At 39.5% G+C, this 15077-nt stretch overlaps 1 long non-coding RNA gene across 2 annotated transcripts in view; it reads left to right on the top strand.

Moving 5' to 3' along the window:
- Nucleotides 1-2423: 2423 nt before the first annotated feature.
- Nucleotides 2424-15077, top strand: part of LOC112586235 — a 53138-nt gene continuing 40484 nt past the window's right edge. The window contains exons 1-2 of one of the 2 annotated variants that reach the window (XR_006552440.2): nucleotides 2424-2558; nucleotides 3618-3677. This is a non-coding gene — a long non-coding RNA (uncharacterized LOC112586235). Of the gene's footprint in view, nucleotides 2559-2648; nucleotides 2788-3617; nucleotides 3678-15077 lie in introns of those variants that run through there. The other variant, XR_006641285.1, reaches the window with a different exon arrangement.

Below are 15077 nucleotides of genomic sequence, written 5' to 3'. Positions count from 1 at the left end.
GCTGGAAACAAATGTTCTTTTGCGAATCTGGATGTGAAGAAAAAGCAAATTTCTGCTTCAGCAGTGTTTGCAGGCTCTGAACATGGACTACTAAAGGGAGGTGAAGTGCTTTCGAGTGTTAGCTAGGTGAACTATTTTAATGGTTAGGTATTTACTTTTCATCCAACATTTAATTATGGAAATTTTTGAAATGCAGTCAGTTGTAAAGAATTTTACAGTGAACAGCTGTAAACCTGCCACTTCGATTCTCCACTAACATTTCACTGTGCTTGCTTCATCGCATATCTAAACTTCTAGCCACCCCTTGATGGAGCCATCAGCTCATCTTATTTTTAATGCATTGCGGACAATGGCGCATTTCTCCTAAAACCCTTCTGTGTGCAGGTTATTAATGAGAGTTCTATACTTGCTAATAGTTTCTTTTTCCTTTTTCGTTTTTTACATTAAAAAATTTTTTTTATTTTATATGGGGTATAGTTGATATACCATGTTGTGTTAGTTTCAGGGGTATAGCAAAATGATTCAGTTATACATATACACATATCTCTTCTTTTTCAGATTCTCTTCCCATACAGGTTATTACAGAATATTGAGTAGCATTCCTTGTGCTGTACAGTAGGTCCTTGTTGATTATCTATTTAGTTTTTTTTTTTTTATATTAGCAAAATTTACTGAGTAGACAAAAATGATTATGTATTATAACCCAAACTCCTGTAAAAATACAGAATCACTGCAGAAAGCTCCCTTTTGCCTGGTCCTCCTTCATCTCTGTCCACCCTCATCTCCAGGGAACCACAGTTCTGATTTTTTCACCATAGATGAGTTTACCTATTCCAGAACCTCAGTTAACTAGGATCATGATATGGACTCTTTTGTGTAAGACTTCTTTCACTTAGCCTAATTTTTTCCTCATTCCTATTTTTCTGTGCTCACTGGTACTGTATTCCTTTATGTTGCTGAATAGTGCTCTATTATGTTAACACACCACAGTTTGCTTCCATTCTCTTGTCTGTTTCCAGTTTTTAACCATTATGAATAAAGCTTCTATGATCATCCTTATGCCATCTTTTTGTGGAGATATATTTTTATTTCTCTCAGGTAGGATTCTAATTCTAGGTGTATCTTTTAGTTTTATAAGACACCGATATTTTTTCTAAAATGGTTGTACCATTTTATATTTCCACCAACTCTTGAGAGTCCCTTGGACTGCAAGGAGATCCAACCGGACCATTCTGAAGGACATCAGCCCTGGGATTTCTTTGGAAGGAATGATGCTAAAGCTGAAACTCCAGTACTTTGGCCATCTCATGCGAAGAGTTGACTCATTGGAAAAGACTCTGATGCTGGGAGGGATTGGGGGCAGGAGGAGATGGGGACGACAGAAGATGAGATGGCTGGATGGCATCACTGACTCGATGGACGTGAGTCTGGGTGAATTCCGGGAGTTAGTGATGGACATGGCAGCCTGGCGTGCTGCGATTCATGGGGTTGCAAAGGGTCGGACACGACTGAGCGACTGAACTGAACTATTATTGTTGTTGTAGGAGAATCAGTCAGCCTAAAGAAGGGAAATATTCCTGTAGGCCAAGATTATTCCAATGAGGATGAGGCAGGGAAGTTAATATCTCTAGAAATCAGAAAGCTCTGTGCCTTCAGGAAAGGATGGTTATCTTATTGGTAGTCTTGACTCCTTTCTCCTTTTTGTTCTTTCTTTAGGTAATCTCTCATCCCTCAGTTTACATTGACTGGTTACAGAAATGGACACTTGATCTCAATCAGGATAATAACATTCTTTCCTGGGATTTCTGCTCTCTCAAGTTTGTTGTTTGGTTGGTTGCTAAGTTGTGTCCAATTCTTTGTGACCCACCAGGCTCCTCTGTCCATGGGATTTCCCAGGCAAGAAGACTGGTGTGGGTTGCCATTTCCTTCTTCAGGGGATCTTCCCAGCACCCCACCCCACTACCCCGGGATTGAACCCTCACCTGCTGCTTGGCAGGCAGATTCTTTATCACTGAACCAGCAGGAAATTCCCTGAGATAGAGTTCTTCCCTTTGTTTTTGCAGAGATGCTGAGCTGATAAGACATAATGATGGTGCAGCTGGGAGTCACCCCCACGGGAAAGCGTGCCAGAGACTGCATCCCACAAAGAGAAATGCAGCAATGGGGAGAAACGTCTTCCCCATTAGGGCCCTGACTTTGGCCTTTGCTGGGAACCCATTCTCTCAACTTCTGCTGTTCTTACAAGTAAGTCTTCTAACTTTGGGAGAGGAGGGTCCCTGTAAAAGACTGTCAGAGGTTTTTTTCTTTTTTGCTCTCAAACTTTGCTTTAAATTGTTGGTTAATAGATCTGCCAGTCATTTTCTTTTTAAATTCCTCTGGCTTTACTGTTTCCCACATACCCTAAATGCCTAGCTCATTGAACCAGTTAACGCACAGCTCTCCACCTGAATCTCATTGCAGTTCTCCACAGGTTAAAATCTTAGCAATCAGCCTGCCTGAGAACTAGTAGCCTTCCCCCGGCCCCACCAATGAAGCGAGCCTCCTTTCCAACCGGCCAGGTAGGGAGGCAGAGCGTCCACCCTCGGCATTGCTTCCTAGGGTCAAACACAACACCGGGTTAGATTCCCCAGAAGGAGCCTGCGTGGGGTTTCGTGTTCTGGTTGTTTATTGGAAGAAAGCTTTCTAGAGAAGAGGAGAGGAGGCAGGGATAGGGCAGAGCTAGAGACCGGCTTTCTAGTGTGGAAAATCTGGGGCAGGAATTGCCCTGAAGGACTCACCTCTCCTGAGGTGAGAAGACTGGTCTTCTGTTTCACCTTTAGTCAGTATCTGATGGTTGTCTGCCTTTTTGGTCCCCAACCCCCTCAGCACACACCCAGCAGTGGGCAGCTCTCCATTGAGTTGTTATCAGCTGTTGAATTGAATTTCTAGGCCCAGGAAGGAGCCTGCCTGGGGTACTTTATCAGCAAACAGATACTTAGATACCTTATGTGTCCCTGTAAAGTCCCCTCTTGACCAGAAATGCATTACATCCAGCCAACCAATCCCCACACGCCCAGACGACTCTGGACTCTACTTATTTCCTTGTTCTTTCATCCCGGGTTAACTGTGTGGCCCAGCCAATCATGTTTTCTATTTTTCTCTTCCTTTACCAAAATTTTTCTTATTTTTTATTCTCTGAAAGCATCCCACCTTCTGATCCATTTTGCAGTTCCTCAAGTGGAGACTCTGTTCTGACTTTGTTTATATCACTGAAATTGTTTTCCTTAGTTATAACACAGTGACTAGGGGCATGGGTGCGCCAGGTTGTAAAGGGAGTGGAGTACCCATCATTAGAAAACTGTTATCCATTGACATGATGGAGAATATTATGGAAAAGTAGTTTGTAGTTTTACAACCAGAAAGTTTCCCAGTTTTACAACTAGAAAGTTTCCCTTTACCTGTTGTTGTGAAACTGATGCCAGTTCTTTCCTCCTACTAAAGGCTATATTTTCCTTAATGTTAAACTGTGTCCAAGTGGAACAGTCTTTTAATTTGAATGGGAAAAACAAGTGAATTTATTAAACAGAGTGTTAATAAAAAGGTGCATTGTAATAATTTTTTCTTCCTATTCCCCATAGGCCTCCCGATGAATTCCCCCACACTCCTCTCCTAAGTATGCCTGTCTGTTAGCTTCTGAGGTAAGAACACTTTTTTTTTTTGGTCAGCTACAGTCCAGGCAAAGGTTTTCCATTCAGTGAATTATCTCCTGTCTCCTGCTTACAGCTAGTGAAGAAGGATACAGTATTACATTATATATTTACCAAAATACATGCTTCAGTATGTGAACCAGAATTAACATTTTGGGTAGAAAAATCCATTTTGTCTCAATAATTTCATGGAAACACCTGAGAAATTGCTTTTCTGAAAGCTGCTGGGAAACTTCCAGAGTGATCTATTAAACCAGAAATGTGAATCTATTTATAGTTGACAAGCAAATACATCTCAGGCATGTTCTCATAGTTTCAAGCTACTCTGACTAGTCCTCATGGCAGAAAACGAAAAAAAAAAGTACTTTTCTGAAGGTAACTCTAATTTTCTTCCCATATTCTGCATACGTGAAGGAATTTAGGGGAAATTTTGCATTGAGTAAAACCCATTTATAAATTTTTCTTATGAAAATATTATAACAGTTGCAGCAATCATGCAGACAGGAAGTGCTCAATCTTTGTTGAGGAAGTGCTCAATCTTTGTTCAAGTCATTGGCTTTGAGAATTAGAAGTGAGAGCTGCTGAGGTCTGTGGTGTAGGACAAGTAGCCTGAAGAATCCTGTTAAAAAGAGAGACTTACACATTTCAGTGTAAGTTTAAGGCCACAAGTAGATAATGACCTTTCAGGGGGGAAAAAAAAATCCACCGAAGAGGTAGATCACTTTGCCTGCCAGGAGACAGAATATTTGAACAGCTCTCAGGAGAGCAATACTGGCTCAGCAGTGGTTTGATTGATCTGCAACTGGATAGGCACTAACTTGAAGAAAGTGTTCTAGAAATATGTGGAAGTTATGGTTTCTCTATTGGACTGCCTTGAAAATCTAACTGTCCCCACAGGTGCTGTATAATCTGTAAAAATGTAGTGACTCATGAGCTTTTGGTGGTGGGTGATGAAGGGTGATGGTGATATGTTGAAAGAAATCACAGTTCTCTTTTTTTTTGGTCAGGAATGGCAGCTTGGTTTGATGCATACTAGCCAATATTTATTGAGGGCTCAGGCTGTACCAAACGCTATCTGAAACGCTATTTGCTTATGAGGGATGTACTTTTTAATATTATATTTATTTTTATTTATTTGGCTGCTACAGGTCTTAGTTGTGGTATGTGGGTTCTAGTTCCCTGACCAGGGATCGAACCTGAGCCCCCTGCCTTGGGAGCTCAGAGTCTTAGCCACCGGACCACCATGGCGGCCAAAGGGAGGTACTTTTACCACCCACGTTTGATAGATAAGGAAATTGAGACAAAGAGAGGTTAAGCAACATGCCCATGGTCACACAGTTAGTGATAGAGTAAGATTTCAGTCCAGATAGTTTAACTCTAGAGCACATGCTCTTTTTCTATTTTGCTACACAGCCTCCAAAAGCATAACCTTAACCGGGAGGAGGCATTTGTAGGCTTATATCATTCAAATTACTTTGAAGAAAGGCAGTGTCCCAGCAAAAAGTTTGAGTGAAGCCCTGGATTATTTTCTGGTGAATTCAGTCAACCCTGTTTGGCAACCCATATATTTGAAAAAGTCAGGTTGCGATGATGGATGGTGTATAAGTTCTCAATTACTGTGTTTTTTTTTTCCATCCATTTTCCTAAATTCTCCATCCCATTGTATCAATTGGGTTTGTACCAACTAAAAAGACCTGAAGCGCAGTGATGTAAATGAAGTCTCCTGGATCTGACCTTGAGTGTGTTTCTCTTTGCTAATGTGAATTTATTGGATTTTTGAGGATCAGAGGCTTGTGCATAATCAGGGGCCATAGTTCAAAGAGGGACTTCATGGGAGCCTAGGATGTTCACTTTCTGGAACAGAGCTCTTTCCACAATGGTGCCCTGTAAACTGAAAAAGCTGAAAAGTAACAGTGCGGGTGATAAGGTGTCTGCTGACAGAGACAGACTCCAATGGTGAAACTGTCCTATTGGAAGTCTCCAGGGCCTTTCAGCCCGAGAAAGCCCTCTGGGGAGGAATATGTTCAGCTTGGGTTTACTCTCTGGTACAGTAGATGCCTGACAATGAGGTGGCTGGGGCTGGTTCCAATGGTGATAGAGACAAGCTGGCAACCAAAATGAGAATAACCCAGATTTATAGCTTGAAAACCTTACCCCAACCCACAGTGTAAAACAAGAGACTATCAACTGCCAAATGCCAAGGAACTCAAGGGATTTGATATCTAGAGAAATTAGACCAATTTCTTCTTCTTATATCTTGAAGAGATCATGATACTGTAATCCTACCTTTGACAGTTGTGGGATAATTCAAATGTAATTAATTTAAAGTCACAGGAAAAGTATTCTATCTCTAAAAATTTAAAACATCACAACCCCAAAGACTAAGTGTTAGTGTTTTATGTTTCTAAGTACATAAATATATATTGACTAAATGAATGAATGTTTGCTCTAGCCAATACTTTACCTCCCTGGCTAATCTTTATTTTTATGTGAAATAAAAATTCAAAATTATGCTCAAAACACTTCTTTTAAGTTACTTAACTAACATTTAATCAAAGAACTGCCAGTTAAGTATTATTTGCATAATAGTTTTTGGATGCTTTGTACAATTTCTTTAAAGTCTTGACTAGCTTTTCGTTAATTGTGAGAGAACACGACTCATGCCTTAAGGTTTACATGCATCTAATATTCTGTGCAATTAAGTTTCTGCTTTTCTATTCAGCTCACCTTGTTAGATGGGGATAAAACTATCTTGTACCAAATTAATGGGAATATTGCAGAACCAGTGATAAAATGCCCAAAGTGCTTTGATAATCTTACTTGTGTGTGCCTGGTGATTATTATATTAATTAAAACATCTTTTGGGAGCAGCATGTAAATGGGTTTTTAGTCTTTGAAATAAGTTGATTTTCAAATTGATAATGTAGTTAAATTCAGCTTCATTTTGAAATGTATTTTAGAGTAGAAAAAAAATTGGAACTTTCCCCCACTAAGAGTAACTGTGACTCCTTAGAGAGATGGTTGATTCTGGGTCTGGATGAGGAAAAGCACAGGTGAGCTTGGGACTTTCTGTTTTGGCTGAAGGAGAGGAACCTCTCAGAGACTTCTGAGGACATGCAACAGGGACACAGCAGCAGTCCCAAAGGGTGCTCACTGCCTAAAGATGGGAAAAGCTGAGTAGCCAAAAGAGAATAATGACTACAATTGGTTGAAAAATATGGAAAGTATAAAAACCCATGAGTTAATAAAGATAATGAAAATAAGAGAGTGAAAGGGGAAAAAAAAAATCTCAAAACTCATTTGTCACCTTTGGAAGTCATGGCTGCACCAGATAGACACTCGGAAAATCATTTAAGGATAGAATTAAGAATTTATCCTACCTTTAGTTTCTGACATAAATTATATTTGAGAGGCCTGAATTACCTGAGTTGATAGAGAATGATTATTTTTTATTTTCCATTATAGCTTATTCCAAGATGCCGAATATAGTTCCCTGTGCTATACAGTAGGACCTTGCTGTTTATTTTATTTATAGTACTGTGTATCTGCTAATCTCAAGCTCCTAATTTATCTGTCCTCCCACCCACTTTCCCCTTTGGTAACCATAAGTTTGTTTTCAATGTCTGTGAGTCTGTTTCCATTTTATAAGTAAGTTCATTTATATCAGTTTTAAGATTCCAATGAGAGTGATATCATAATATTTGTCTTTTTCTGTCTGACTGCCTTCACATAGGATGATAATCTCTAGGTTCATCCATATTGCTGCAAATGGCATTTTTCATTCTTTTTATGGTCAAGTAATATTCCATTTTATCTGTATATCTATATACCTCATCTTCTTTTTTTGATATAAATTTATTTATTTCAATTGGAGGCTAATTACTTTACAATATTGTATTGGTTTTGCCATACATTGACATGAATCTGCCATGGGTGTACATGTGTTCTCCATCCTGAATCCCCCCTCCAACCTCTCTCCTCATCCCATCCCTCTGGGTTATCCCAGTGCACCAGACCCAAGCATCCTGTATCATGCATCGAACCTGTACTGGTGATTCATTTCACATATGATAATATACATGTTTCAATGCCATTCTCCCAAATCATCCCACCCTCGCCCTCTCCCACAGAGTCCAAAAGACTGTTCTATACATCTGTGTCTCTTTTGCTGTCTCACATACAGGGTTATCGTTACCATCTTTCTAAATTCCATATATATGTGTTAGTATACTGTATTGGTGTTTTTCTTTCTGGCTTACTTCACTCTGCATAATAGGCTCCAGCTTCATCCACCTCATTAGAACTGATTCAAATGTATTCATTTTAATGGCTGAGTAAAAAAAAAAAAAAAGCTGTGCCACAGCTTTCTTATCCATTCACCTGCTGATGGACACCTAGGTTGCTTCCATGTCCTGGCTATTATAAACAGTGCTGCAATGAACATTGGGGTACACGTGTCTCTTTCAGTTCTGGTTTCCTCAGTGTGTATACCCAGCAGTGGGAGTGCTGGGTCATATGGCAGTTCTATTTCTGGTTTTTTAAAGAATCTCCACACTCCTCTCCATAGTGACTGTACTAGTTTGCATTCCCACCAACAGTGTAAGAGGGTTCCCTTTTCTCCACACCCTCTCCAGCATTTATTGCTTGTAGACTTTTGGATAGTAGCCATTCTGACTGGTATGAAATGGTACCTCATAGTGGTTTTGATTTGCATTTCTCTGATAATGAGTGATGTTGAGCATCTTTTCATGTGTTTGTTAGCCACCTGTATGTCTTCTTTGGAGAAATGTCTATTTAGTTCTTTGGCTCATTTTTTGATTGGGTCATTTATTTTTCTGGAATTGAGCTGCAGGAGTTGCTTGTATATTTTTGAGATTAATTATTTGTCAGTTGCTTCATTTGCTCTTATTTTCTCCCATTCTGAAGTCTGTCTTTTCACCTTGCTTATAGTTTCTTTTGTTGTGCAGAAGCTTTTAATTTTAATTAGGTCCCATTTGTTTATTTTTGCTTTTATTTCCAATATTCTTGGAGGTGGGTCATAGAGGATTCTGCTGTGATTTATGTTGGAGAGTGTTTTGCCTATGTTCTCCTCTAGGAGTTTTACCGTTTCTGGTCTTACATTTAGATCTTTAATTCATTTTGAGTTTATTTTTGTGTATGGTGTTAGAAAGTGTTCTAGTTTCATTCTTTTACAAGTGGTTGACCCGTTTTCCCAGCACCACTTGTTAAAGAGATTGTCTTTTCTCCATTGTATATTCTTGCCTCCTTTGTCAAAGATAAGGTGTCCATAGGTGCGTGGATTTATCTCTGGGCTTTCTATTTTGTTCCATTGATCTATATTTCTGTCTTTGTGCCAGTACCATACTGTCTTGATGACTATGGCTTTGTAGTAGAGCCTGAAGTCGGGCAGGTTGATTCCTTCACTTCCATTCTTCTTTCTCAAGATTGCTTTGGCTATTCGAAGTTTTTTGTATTTCCATACAAATGGTGAAATTTGTTCTAGCTCTGTGAAGAATACCATTGGTAGCTTGATAGGGATTGCATTGATTCTATAGATTGCTTTGGGTAGTATACTCATTTTCACTATATTGATTCTTCCGATTCATGAACATGGTATATTTCTCCACCTATTTGTGTCCTCTTTGATTTCTTTCACTGGTGTTTTATAGTTTTCTATATATAGATCTTTTGTTTCTTTAGGTAGATATATTCTCAAGTATTTTATTCTTTTTGTTGCAATTGTGAATGGAATTGTGTCCTTAATTTCTCTTTCTGTTTTCTAATTGTTAGTGTATAGGAATGCAAGGGATTTCTGTGTATTAATTTTATATCTTGCAACTTTACTATATTCATTGATTAGCTCTAGTAATTTTCTGGTGGAGTCTTTAGGGTTTTCTATGTAGAGGATCATATCATCTGCAAACAGTGAGAGTTTTACTTCTTCTTTTCCAATCTGGATTCCTTTTATTTATTTTTCTTCTCTGATTGTTTGGCCAAAACTTCCAAAACTATGTTGAATAGTAATGGTGAAAGTGGGCACCCTTGTCTTGTTCCTGACTTTAGGGGAAATGCTTTCAATTTTTCACTATTGAGGAAAATGTTTGCTGTGGGTTTATCGTATATAGCTTTTATTATTTTGAGGTATGTTCCTTCTATTCCTGCTTTCTGGAGGGTTTTTATCATAAATGGATGTTGAATTTTGTCAAAGGCTTTCTCTGCATCTATTGAGATAATCATATGGTTTTTATTTTTCAATTTGTTAATGTGGTGTATTATATTGATTGATTAGCGGATACTGAAGAATCCTTGCATCCCTGGGATAAAGCCCACTTGGTCATGATGTATGATCTTTTTAATGTGTTGTTGGATTCTGTTTGCCAGAATTTGTTGAGGGTTTTTGCATCTATGTTCATCAGTGACATTGGGCTGTAGTTTTCTTTCTTTCTTTTTTTTTTTTTGTGGCATCTTTGTCAGGTTTTGGTATTAGGGTGATGGTGGCCTCATAGAATGATTTTGGAAATTTACCTTCCTCTGCAATTTTCTGGAAGAGTTTGAGTAGGATAGGTGTTAGCACTTCTCTAAATTTTTGGTAGAATTCAGCTGTGGTGCCATCTGGTCCTGGGCTTTTGTTTGCTGGAAGATTTCTGATTAGTTTCGATTTCCGTGCTTGTGATGGGTTTGTTAAGATTTTCTATTTCTTCCCGGTTCAGTTTTGGAAAGTTATACTTTTCTAAGAATTTGTCCATTTCTTCCAAGTTGTCCATTTTATTGGCATATAGTTGCTGATAGTAGTCTCTTATGATCCTTTGTATTTCTGTATTCCTCTGTTGTGATCTCTCCATTTTTCATTTCTAATTTTATTGATTTGATTTTTCTCCCTTTGTTTCTTGATGAGTCTTGTTAATGATTTGTCAATTTTATTTATCTTCTCAAAGAACCAGCTTTTGGCTTTGTTGATTTTTGCTATCGTCTCTTTTGTTTCTTTTGCATTTATTTCTGCCCTAATTTTTAAGATTTGTTTCCTTCTACTAACCCTGGGGTTCTTCATTTCTTCCTTTTCTAGTTGCTTTAGGTGTAGAGTTAGGTTATTTATTTGACTTTTTTTCTTATTTATTGAGGTATGCCTGTATTGCTATGAACCTTCCCCTTAGCACTGCTTTTACAGTGTCCCATAGGTTTTGGGTTGTTGAGTTTTAATTTTCATTTGTTTCTATGCATATTTTGATTTCTTTTGTGATTTGTTGGTTATTCAGCAGCATGTTGTTCAGCTTCCATATGTTGGAATTTTTAATAGTTTTTTCCCTGTAATTGAGATCTAATCTTACTGCATTGTGGTCAGAAAAGATGCTTGGAATGATTTCAATTTTTTTGAATTTACCAAGGCTAGATTTATGACCCAGGATGTGATCTATCCTGGAGAAGGTTCCGTGTACACTTGAGAAAAAGGTGAAATTCATTGTTTTGGGGGTAAAATGTCCTATAGATATAAATTAGGTCTAACTGGTCTATTGTATCATTTAAAGTTTGTTTCCTTGTTTCCTTTCTGTTTAGTTGATCTATCCATAGGTGTGAGTGGGGTATTAAAGTCTCCCACTATTATTGTGTTATTGTTAATTTCCCCTTTCATACTTGTTAGCATTTGTCATACATATTGTTGTGCTCCTATGTTGGGTGCATATATATTTATAATTGTTATATCTTCTTCTTGGATTGATCCTTTGATTAGTATGTAGTGTCCTTCTTTGTCTCTTTTCACAGCCTTTGTTTTAAAGTCTATTTTATCTGATATGAATATTGCTACTCCTGCTTTCTTTTGGTCTCTATTTGCATGGAATATCTTTTTCCAGGTCTTCACTTTCAGTCTGTATGTGTCCCCTGTTTTGAGGTTGGTCTCTTGTAGACAACATATATAGGGGTCTTGTTTTTGTATCCTTTCAGCCAGTGTTTGTCTTTTGGTTGGGACATTCAACCCACTTACATCTAAGGTAATTATTGATAAGTATGATCCCATTGCCATTTACTTGATTGTTTTGGGTTCGAGTTTATACACCCTTTCTGTGTTTCCTGTCTAGAGAAGATCCTTTCGCATTTGTTGGAGAGCTGGTTTGGTGGTGCTGAATTCTCTCAGCTTTTGCTTTTTTGTAAAGCTTTTGATTTCTCCTTCATATTTGAATGAGATCCTTGCTGGGTACAGTAATCTGGGCTGTAACTTATTTTCATTCATCACTTTAAGTACGTCCTGCCATTCCCTCCTGGCCTGAAGAGTTTCTATGGAAAGATCAGCTGTTATCCTTATGGGAATCCCCTTATGTGTTATTTATTGTTTTTTCCTTCGTGCTTTTAATATTTGTTCTTTGTGTTTGATCTTTGTTAATTTGATTAATATGTGTCTTGGGGTGTTCTGCCTTGGGTTTATCCTGTTTGGGACTCTCTGGGTTTCTTGGACTTGGGTGATTATTTCCTTCCCCATTTTAAGGAGTTTTCAACTATTATCTCCTCAAGTATTTTCTCATGGTCTTTCTTTTTGTCTTCTTCTTCAGGGACTCCTATGATTCGAATGTTGGGGCGTTTAACATTGTCCCAGAGGTCTCTGAGATTGTCCTCATTTCTTTTAATTCGTTTTTCTTTTTTCCTCTCTGTTTCATTTATTTCTACCATTCTATCTTCTATCTCACTTATCCTATCTTCTGCCTCAGTTATTCTGCTTTTGGCTTCCTCCAGAGTGTTTTTGATCTCATTTATTGCATTATTCATTATATATTGACTCTTTTTTATTTCTTCTAGGTCCTTGTTAAACCTTTCTTGCATCTTCTCAATCCTTATCTCCAGGATATTTATCTGTAACTCCATTTTGTTTTCAAGATCATTTTCACTATCATTATTTGGAATTCTTTATCAGATAGATTCCCTCTGTCTTCCTCTTTTGTTTGGTTTGGTGGGCATTTATCCTGTTCCTTTATCTGCTGGGTATTTCTCTGCCTTTTCATCTTGTTTATATTGCTGTGTTTGGGGTGGGCTTTCCCTATTCTGGCACTTTGTGGAGTTCTCTTTATTGTGGAGTTTCCTCGCTGTGGGTCAGGTTGGATGGGTGTCTTGTCAAGATTTCCTGGTTAGGGAAGCTTGTGTCAGTGTTCTGGGGGGTAGAGCTGGATTTCTTCTCTCTGGAGTGTAATGAAGTGTCCAGCAATGAGTTATGAGATGTCAATGGGTTTGGTGTAACTTTGGGCAGCCTGTATATTAAAGCTCAGTGCTATGTTCCTGTGTTTCTGGAGAATTTGCATGGTATGTCTTGCTCTGGAACTTGTTGGCCCTTGGTTGGTGCTTGGTCTCACTGGAGGTATGGAGGCATTGATGAGCTCTTATCGATTAATGTTCCCTGGATTTCAGGGGTTCTCTGGTGTTCTCAGGATTTGGACTTAAGCCTCCTGCCTCTGGTTTTCAGTCTTATTCTTACAATAGCCTCAAGACTTCTCTATCTATACAGCATTGATGATAAAACATTTAGGTTAAAGATGAAGTTTCTCCACAGTGAGGGACACCCAGAGAGGTTCACCAAGTTAGATGGAGAAGAGAAGAGGGAGGAGGGAGATAGAGGTGACCAGGAGGAGAAGAGGGGGAATCTAAAGGGGAGAGAGCAAGCTAGCCAGTAATCACTTCCCTATGTGCTCTCCACAGTCTGGACCATTCAGAGATGTTCATGGAGTTATACAGAGAAGAGAAGAGGGAGGAAGGAGACAGAGGTGGCCAGGAGGATAAAGGGGGGAATCAAAAGGAGAGAGACAGATCCAGCCAGTAATCAGTTCCCTAAGTGTTCTCCACATCTCGGAACACACAAAGGGATTCACAGAGTTGGGTAGAAAAGAGAAGGGGGAGGGAGGAGATAGAGGTGACCTAGTAGAGAAAAAGTAGAGTTCAAAGGGGGAGATAGCAGTCAAGCCAGTAATCTCGCTCCCAAGTAAAAATGGATACTGAAGATTGGGTTCTTAAAGGTACAAAATTGATAGCAAATATCAAAAAACAAAGATGAAAAGTCTAGAGTAGAGGTTGGATTCTCAAAAACACAATATTAAAGAAAAAAACAAAGTCACAAAAATTATACAATATATATGTATGAAGTTTGCTTTAAAAAATAGGGTCTTTTTTTTTGCTAAGTAATAGGTTATAAAAATGAAATTAAAGGAGTAATAGAGGACTTAAAAATAAAAAAAATTTTTAATTTAAAAAATGATAATAGTAAAAATATATCTAGGATTTTCTCTGGTGTTGTTGTGGACAGTGTGGGGTCAGTTAATTTTCAGATAGTTCCTTGATCTGGCTTATACTTCTCAAGATCTATAGGTCCCTTCCTATGTAGTCAGTGCTAACTACAGGGTTTTAATCTATTGCACCTGTCATTTCCAAGGCGGTTCCCTCCATTTGTTTTAGCTTCTGTTTGCTGGTCTCTTCAGTGTCTAATTTCCACCCTGACACAAGCGGGTGGTGGTGGACACTTTTTAAGGCTCGCTTGTCCAGTCGTGCTGTGGGGAGGGAGGAACACTGCAAACAAAGAACACTGGCATGTGCTCACAGTGTCTCGGCCACACTGGGTTTGCCGCTGCTCATGGTGTGTGTGCTTTCCCTGTCTACACTGCTCAGGCTCTAGGTTGTTCTGCCAGGAACTGTCTGAGGTGGGCCCTGGGTTGAGTGCACTTCCCAAGTCTAAGCTGCTCAGGTTCAGGTACTCGGGTACTCCACAAAGGTGCAGACTCGATTGGACCTGCATTTTGTGCCCTTCCCAGGTCCAAGCAGCTCAGGTGACCAGGTGCTTGGCAAGCGCGGTCACTGTAACTTATTGCCTCCCCTGTCCCTGCTGCTCGGTTTTCTGGGTGTAAAACTGGCCCACCTTCTCAGGTGTGCTGTGTGTCTCTTCTGGGGAGCTGATCTCTGGCTGAGACCTGCCTGGTGGATGTCGACCATCCAGAATCCCAAGAAGTCTTGGTTAGCAACAAAGCCTGCTTGCAGTTTGGTGGATGATGCCTCTCTGGGGCTGCAATTGCCCCTTCTGGCTCTGGCTGCCCCCACCTGCCTGTCTCCAGCAGGGGATGGACTGGTCCGCAGCTGGCTAGCTCTGCTCAGTCCTTTGTTCTGTGAGCAGGCCTGGCAGTGTCTTAGGGTTAGGGCTTTTCACAGGATAGCTATCCCACAGTCTGGTTTGCTATTGCAAGTTAGTTCCCTCGGATTGCCCTCGGGGCATTCAGGCCTGGTCCTTACTCTAAGCAATGCAGCCCATGCCTCCCTGCCCAGCCCCTGCTTGCTAGTGGTGGATGTGGGCTTCTGCACTGCTTCTCTGCTGGGAGTTACCATTTGGCATGAAATCTGTGGGTTTTAATTATTTATTTGTTTTTCCTCCCA

This window comes from Bubalus bubalis, chromosome 7 (assembly GCF_019923935.1).
Source record: "Bubalus bubalis isolate 160015118507 breed Murrah chromosome 7, NDDB_SH_1, whole genome shotgun sequence".
Lineage (NCBI taxonomy): Eukaryota > Metazoa > Chordata > Mammalia > Artiodactyla > Bovidae > Bubalus > Bubalus bubalis.
This window is presented reverse-complemented; position numbering and strand designations above follow the sequence as displayed.